General features: G+C 35.1%; 1 pseudogene; it reads left to right on the top strand.

Moving 5' to 3' along the window:
- The first annotated feature begins 282 nt into the window (after window positions 1–282).
- Window positions 283–4,360, top strand: LOC140226610 (uncharacterized; annotated as a pseudogene).
- The last annotated feature ends 2,475 nt before the right edge of the window (window positions 4,361–6,835 follow it).

Genomic DNA, 6,835 nt, shown 5'->3' with positions numbered 1-6,835 from the left:
TCAAAAATGAATTTCCAGAGGATTTCCAAAATGTAATTGAGAATGAGGTAGGATAAGGTGGTAACATCTTATAAATGGATAAATTTGACTTTTGATCCCAAAATGTCTTATTTTGAACATCTTATGTGTTTTCCCTTTGCTCTTACCATGAAATTTTCAATATCTTTTAATAATTAATCATGAAATCCTATTTTTGATGATGCATAAGTTATGATTGGGGTTTGTTAATTTTATAATGAAAGGCCTACACGTTAACTTCTGATTTTATATATCACAGGTTGATCAAGGCTTTCGGATACTTTTCGAAAGTGAACTCTGCAGATGCCCTCTTCGAAAAATGGCCGAAAATGTCAGCAAGAGTTCTGGAATATGCAGAAAAACAAGTGCAGTAAGAAGATTCTCAATGTCGAAGATCCACATTCAGGTATCACATTACCATGAAAATAGCACAATTCTCACGGGAACTTAACCATTTGACTCGTGTATGCATTATATAGGAGGGACAATGATCTAAGCAGATATTGGGGTCACAATTTTAAAGGTGAAGGTCATTGCGTTTATATATGTGAAAAGGACACTCTTGTGCTAACTATTTATTTGGTGGATCAAACATGAATCATACTTGCATATGAGAGGGACAACGATCATATTAGAGTTGGGATCACAACATTGGCCTATAATAGATGGGGAATCTGCATGGTTTACGTGCAAACGTAATGTCAATGACCTTCGACCTCGCCCACCGTTGACATTATTTGATCTGGCCGGCAGCCACTATTTGCATAACACACTTGTTATTCACATCACACCCTTCCCGAGCTGCTGCCCCGCCAAAATAGCCCGGGCTTAATCAGGTTAAGTGTTGAGAACCATTAGATCAATATGAAATGGGCCTGACGCAACGTCATTTAAGTAGATTTTATTTTCCACTTTGTGTAATACATTTCAAATTGACACTGTCATATTCCTGATCTGGCAAAGGTGGAGACATAAAGTTTGACCCTGTGCAGTCGAGGATTCATCTGTAGTAGTTTTTCCTTTTTTTTTTTTGACCGGGGGGGGGGGGGGGTTGGATCCATTAGAAGAGAAAAATGAATGTGTTCACTCATGCATTAAGTTTCTCTTTGTTTCAAATACCAGGTTAAAAGACCATTGAATGTTCTTTAATTTGATACATAATCTATTGATCTTTTGAAATCCTTGAAAAATATTAATCTTTTCCTGGGTCTTGATAAAGATTTAAAATTAAAAACTCTGATATGAATAAATGAAATAAAACTAATTTTGGCAATAGATTGAGAAAAAATGCAACCCTCTAGAGAATGCAACCTTTATAAGGGATGATTGGAATTGAAATGTGTATCTTCTTTGTCATTTGAATTTTTACAGAGAGAAAGTATTAAAAAGATAATAAAACTCCACGTGCCACATTTCATGAACTTGTTTGCTAATGTTTGTGTTCTCCTTAGATGATGAGAAGAGCAACCTGGCTCTACAGGTTCTTCCTCTGTTGTTTCCAGCTGGGGTGAAGAAACGGGCAGAGAGAAGTGTACAGCGTGCAACTATGGAAGAGAGCATGCCTGCATTCATCAATGTCGAGAAGGTGATGATAGAAATAGGGATCTAACACTGAAAATAGTGCAATACCCTGTGTTGTGTGATTGGGTCAGTTGACATGCCATGAAATATTTGTCACTTGAGATCTATATTCAGTCAAGTGAACACATTCCTTTTATCCTTTAATTGACATTTAGTTATCCTTTAATTCACCATATAGTCAAATTGCTCTGAAAATGCTTGCTGATTCCTATTCATTTAGTAAGTAATCGATGGAATTTCTATTAATGATAATAAGAATACTAATAACAGTATTACCACTAGTGCTACTACTAATGATAATGATAACAATTACAGTCACCATAATAAAATGTGCTTCGTATGTCCATAGTTTCTTGCAGCTGGAATTATCTCACTGTCTGCTTGATATATTGTAAGGCAAGATCAAGTACATTAAAACCATAAACTGGTGAAGGGCTGAAGATAGAGGTGTGCAGAAGAAAATGTTAAAAAAAATGATATAAAAGTGGCATGGCAAAATCATGTAGATGAAGGGGGCTTTCATTGGCAATATTTTTTTCCAAATTCAGAAAATGAATGAATCTCCCAATGTTTATGATGGTATATCAACAGAATTCATGTTTGATACACTGATTGATGTTTGTGTTTTTATATTGGTTAGATTATTCAAAAGCACTTCTCTTTTATGCCTTGGTTGTGGATCAAAATTTTGAATATTTGTCTTTTATCTGTTTGTTAATCTCTTATTAAAGCTATTAGAGAAATTTCTTTATTTGCTTTTTTACATATAGATGGGACGAACCTGCCTATGTATTTGGAAGGGAAACGAGAACCTCATGTCCTGGTCTTCGGGGGGAGAAAGAATCCGGAGCAGGCATTCGTGGCTGTTGAAGGAGATGCGATCCCTTGCACATCTCTGCTGAAAGCAGTAGATGTATGTTTCAAACTTACTTATGTGTTGGACATCAACTACTGCTGGCAGTGCAGTCATACATAACATATTTGCAAAAGTATGTGTATGGGCTGGGAATGGGTGATGGTCCACCAACATCCTCTGTTGTATTGCTTAATAACTTCGTTGAGCAAGAGTAAAGCCGTAAGGGCTCCACTGTACACCAGCTAGGGCGCTGAATTGAAATGTTCATTGAACAGTAACATCGTATATTGATCTGTTTTTGTAACACATATCTATTTCTGAAGATATAGTTGATTTTGTGGATTGTGGCATGTGGAAATTTTCTTTGGGATTGTCCAGGTTTATATGAGCTGGCCATAATAAGGAGGGATGGTCGATTTTGGTGGCCTTATTGTAGAAGCCCTTTTTGTGTTGCCTAGATTAAATAGTGTATATGATGCAAAAGAAAATGACACCAAGATCATAATATTTGGTTGATTCGTTTTTATTCTATGCTTTGTTGGAGTAACAACGTAATTTCAAAGGTCAAAAGTCAAAGGTCGAGTGACAGTGCTAAAATTTCACATTTTTCTTCATATCTTTGAAATGGTTCACGGTATCTTCATGAAACGTAATGCATATACAATGTACATGTGTTGCCTGACATTGCTTCTCTGTGGATGTTTTGGGACATGAAATCAAAGATCAAGGGTCAAAGGTCACCTTAAAATGCTAAAATTGCATTATTGAATGCTGAAATTATACTACTTTCTCCATATTCATTCGGAGAAAATATGTATATTCATACATGATACACAAATAAATTAATGCACAATGATTGTGTAGGAAAAGTTTTGGGTCAAGTGAAAATGCTAAAATTTTGCTCATCCATATATTGAAAGTGGCTCTTAAGTACTGTCATGGAACTTTGTGTATAATCACCAGAAATTTATTATGTACCAGTCATGTAACATACGGTTTTACACTGGCAATATGTCCTGCACCTAATGGAGAATAATGTGATATGGCGGAGGCATGCCAGTCGCCATAGCGACATTTTTAGTTAAACATAATTCGAATCTCAAAACCGTCATCTTCCTCAGAAAAATGCTTCATCAAAAAAGGCTTCATCAGCATTGGCAATTTGAGATATGAGCCAAAAAAAGATATTTCATTGTTTTATTGTTCAACTTCAGAATCTACAAACCGAATGGAAGTCTGCACAATGATTCAGCATTGTGTATGAGATCAAAGATGGCCAGGTTTGAGCGTACCCAATGAGAACAATCATACTTTTTGACTCTTTTCAAATATTTGATCCCCGTTATCTATACATGTATATACTCGCCAATTGACTGGGCGTGCGAACGCAATGCAGGAGAGCTGTGTGTATGTGGGGCTCCCTGATCAAATCAATCACTCAATATTATCAAATATCAATTATCAAATTGTCTATGTGAACTTTTTATCCGAAACATTTTTTTTTTTTTGTAAACCCATTTCGATCAATTAGATCTCTATCATCATTAACTTGCCATTGTTAAATGTGCTATCAACTGAAAGCCTGATTATTGTAGTTTACATGATGCCTCGTTTGTTATGATCTAGGAAACTTGAGATATGTGACAAGGTAGAATGTCATGGAAGGCCGAGTGAAAATGAATGTTAATTTTGAGGAAAAAAAAAAAACGTTCGTGTACATGCCTTGTATTCTACACACATTGTTGATAATGCTGAATTTTCAATTTGCAAAGAGAGAGTCATGAAAGAAAATGAATGAAAAATCATAGATGTTCATGAATCAATGCAATATTCATTGCAAGCTTTATACTCAGTGTTACGAGTAGCATGTTCCGATGATTATTGGTTCAGAATAAAATATGCATTTGTGTCAGTTAAATGTTACACAATTTGTCATTGCATTCATAATTGATTTGTGACTGATGTGTGATTGGTGAGATTGAAAAGATGTTCTGGTCATTTTGAATAGAAACTAGTTGAATTTGACTAGATTCATGAATCACAACACTGACTACATATCTAGTCAAATAACTGATCAGTATATTCTAATCATCTTTTACTAGAAACCGGTCAAACCAACTAGATTTTCTAGTCATAAACATTGACTAGATTTCTACTCAAAATCTGTGACTAGTTTTTTCTAGTAAAAATGACTAGAACAGAGTAAGTGCCCCTGGGATCCTATAATCTAGTCAAATACGACGAGATTCTAGTCATATCTGACTAGGTATTTTTTAGAGTGTATGATTTTAATACTCAACCGTTCTGTGACCGTATCACTCAGTATTTATTTCGCTCACTCTTTTGATTGAAAACTTTCTCAAAATTCCTCCAAAAGAGTGCACCAGATCGTTGAATTTCAATTCTACAAAATCAAAAACTACCACGTGAACGAGGAAGAACTCCATCCCACACCTTCCCCGCTAGTTCCACCGCCATAAACTATTAGTAGACAGTGAAAAGACTCACACACAGAAATATCACGATTTATATAATTAGACCTATACATGTCTGAATGGCCTGAGCAGTTTAGAGTATGCTGCAGATCGTTAAATTTCAGTTCTATGCAATTAAGCTCGCTTGAAATCATCGGACACAATGATGCGACGTGTTGATTGGTTAAAGTGGACTTATCGGCTTTTCCAACTAAACGGGAATGGAATGTATCAGTTTTTACAACCAAACACTGATTATAGACAGAAATTACTTGTGATATATTACGTTTTGATACAAAATTATTTTTTTATTCAGATCGGTCCCACATGCAATTACTTAACTCACAGTTATACATCGATTTTCATTATTTTTTTTTTTTTTTAAATGGACTTATCGGTTTTTGCTAACAAGCTCTTTATGTTGATATTCAGTTCACGGATTACGTTGCTACCCTGACAACGTTTTGTTTGATCTTACTTTGGTTTACTTTGTTCACTTTTACTTTTTTCTTCTCCCTAAAGAGAGCCGTTATCACGATGAGCCTTTCCCCGCCAATTAACACATGAAGGACCAAGGTCCTCTGTTGTTAGCAATGATGAAGTATTCTACCTAATACCTTTATACCCACAGTTTGCTGACATAGTATAGGCCAATTATTTGTTGAAAGTAATGAATAGGGGCATTGAGGGGACTTTACTGTAATGTTTTGATCATTGGTATGATTTTTTTATCATGTTGGGAGATGCTTTGAAATACAGGAGACATATTTGTGTGATTTTCCTGTTACATCTTTTAATCACATTCTATTCATGGATGCATATACTACAACTTTAAATACAGTAGCACTATCCTTTCAAAAGTTATCAGAGTTGCAAGTGAAGAGTGAGTAAAGGGTTTTCATGAAATGAAAAAGGGTCTCGACATGTCTAAGTCGTAACGGTTTTGCAAATGAACCTGTTAATGCTATACCATACTTCTATGGGCCTATATGCTCTGTTATAGGACAATCATCTTTGCATAAAGTATGTAATATTTATGTATTATGTAAAATAAATGTTCCATTAATGTAATGCGTGTATTATGTATTTTGAATTGGTTGCATATAGGCGTATTTGTCTTTTTTCCATAATATTTCAACTATCAAGACTTCCCATTGTGGTTATCAACAACATCATGAAACCCTGAATTTGAGAACGACCCAAGCCATAATGTGGTCAATCATCTTCGAAAACCATGTACTTGTTACGTGTAATGATAGACTTGTAATAATCATGCAAGATTTGCAGAATTTAATTCTGTATACTTTTTTGATTTGTATTACAGTTGAAGAGTTTGTTCGCAAAAACCGATAAGTCCATATTTGCCAAATGCAGATATTTACGATTAAAAGTCAAGAAAAATAAAGAGAATAATAAGAAAATGTTTGCTTCTTTTGACCATAACTTCAAAAATGTACCTTTAACAAGAAGTGACCAATATATCATTTAAAAGGTATTATTTTGTCCTTTATGACAGAGGCCGTACTTCAAAATCTTCAAAATGGACTTATCTGTTTTTGCGAACAAACATTTCAGTACAAGTTGTGTATTTGGATGATATTCACAGTACATTTCAAAAATAAATAAGAATATTAGCATGTGACTTGTTTTTTTTTTTCCCTTCGAATGTGATGGAGTGTGATGGACCTGGGACTTGATACTACATTGTAGTATTATGATTGTATGAAGGTCTGTAAGATATTGTGGGGGGGGGGGTACTATATCACGTGGTCCTTCTGCATGCATCGGATGCTAGTATGCTCGCTAGATATAGCTAGCTAGCTATAGTAGCTAGCTAGCAGCAAGCATGCACAGAGTATAGAAGCAAAGATCGTACACTCATAATGCACTTGTCAATTGTAGTCCC

Source organism: Diadema setosum, chromosome 3 (assembly GCF_964275005.1).
Source record: "Diadema setosum chromosome 3, eeDiaSeto1, whole genome shotgun sequence".
NCBI lineage: Eukaryota > Metazoa > Echinodermata > Echinoidea > Diadematoida > Diadematidae > Diadema > Diadema setosum.
This window is presented reverse-complemented; position numbering and strand designations above follow the sequence as displayed.